General features: G+C 32.6%; 1 non-coding gene across 1 annotated transcript; it reads right to left on the bottom strand.

The window, feature by feature from the left end:
- Positions 1 to 372: 372 nt before the first annotated feature.
- LOC132682539 (U6 spliceosomal RNA) lies at positions 373 to 476 on the bottom strand. The gene has a single exon (XR_009611725.1). It is a non-coding gene; the product is annotated as a U6 spliceosomal RNA (small nuclear RNA).
- Positions 477 to 1,440: the final 964 nt, after the last annotated feature.

The raw sequence follows: 1,440 nt of genomic DNA on the forward strand, positions 1-1,440 counted from the left end.
TCCTCATTGGCTCCCTTATCACATAGTAGTTGACCATATATGCTAGAATTTAATCCTGGGCTTTCTATTCTGTTCTATTAAACTATGTGTCTGGGTTTTGTGCAATCACCTTACTGTTTTTATTACTAACACTTTGAAATATAGTTTGAAATCAGGAAGTGTGATACCTTCAGCCTTTTTCTTTTTTTCTTAGGATTGTATTCACTCCTCAGGTTCTTCTGCCGTTCCACACAAATTTTAGAATTTTTTATTCTATTTCTGTGAGGAATGCCTTTGACATTTTGATGGAAATTATGTTGCATCTGTAGATCACTTTGGGTAGTGTGGCCAGTTTTACAATATTAATTCTTCTTATTCGTGAATAAGGTATGTAAAAATATGGAATTCTTCACAAATTTGCATGTCATTCTTAAACAGGGACCATGCTAAGCTCTCTGAATCATTCCAATTTTGTGTATGTGCTGCCAACCAAACACTAGGGATCTTTTATAGAAGCAGATTTCTTATAGCATGCCCACTAATGGAGGCCCTGAAACTTAGGGCTGTCATTAGTCCATAAGGAATCTTTACCTGAATTTAACAAAGTTCACAGACAAGATCCAAAGCCAAGGTGCCTTGCTCTGTGTGTGGAATATTAGCTGGATTTTACCTTTGTATACCCATTTTTTCTAGGTAGGTCAGTAGAGCCCACAACCTAAAGAACTCAGTGTATAATACCTGCTAACTCTTCTATTTTTATTTAGTTTCATGCCAATTAGAAGAAGTTGGCAATATAACTTACAGAATAGGAGATAAACTCTTGTGGTATTGTCTCAGAACCTTGCCCTGTTTAAAACTCAAGGCTGCTGTGCAAAAAGAAAAATAATTCATAGGAAAGTTATATCCTTTGTTGTAATTTGCACACCTTTAAAAACAATAAAAAGAAACTGTTATGAAAAAGGACAAGTGGAAGCTCTAAGAGAGAAGGATTTAGTCTCTTGTATATTTCTTACATACTTGCTTAATAATTACTATGTTGAATTGGAATTATGTGTATATTTTTTGCTTACTCCCAAATACTCTCCTTAAAGGCAAGGAGAATGTGTTTCATATTTGAATTCCAAGCAAAGAGTACAGTGCCACATAGTTGGCATTTAATGAATACATAATACTCATTTTTCACTATTTTACTTCCTTAAGGATTACTAGTGGAAAGGATCTGAGATGTAAATTTTGAAATAGCAACATAGATTCTTTTTAATGTGACAAACATAGAAGGATTGTTTTCTATACTCATCCATTTATATCTAAGACTACTTCATCTTGGAAGTACACTTTTATAAAAATTATACCTTACAATACTGTTAATAAATATTATAATTAATAGTTAAATTTTTAATGTCAAGTCTTTAACTTTACTTTTATTTTGTTCTATTTTACTCCCAGACTTTGAATGAGGCA

This window comes from Panthera onca, chromosome A1, assembly GCF_046562875.1.
Source record: "Panthera onca isolate mPanOnc1 chromosome A1, mPanOnc1 haplotype 2, whole genome shotgun sequence".
Taxonomy (NCBI): Eukaryota; Metazoa; Chordata; class Mammalia; order Carnivora; family Felidae; genus Panthera; species Panthera onca.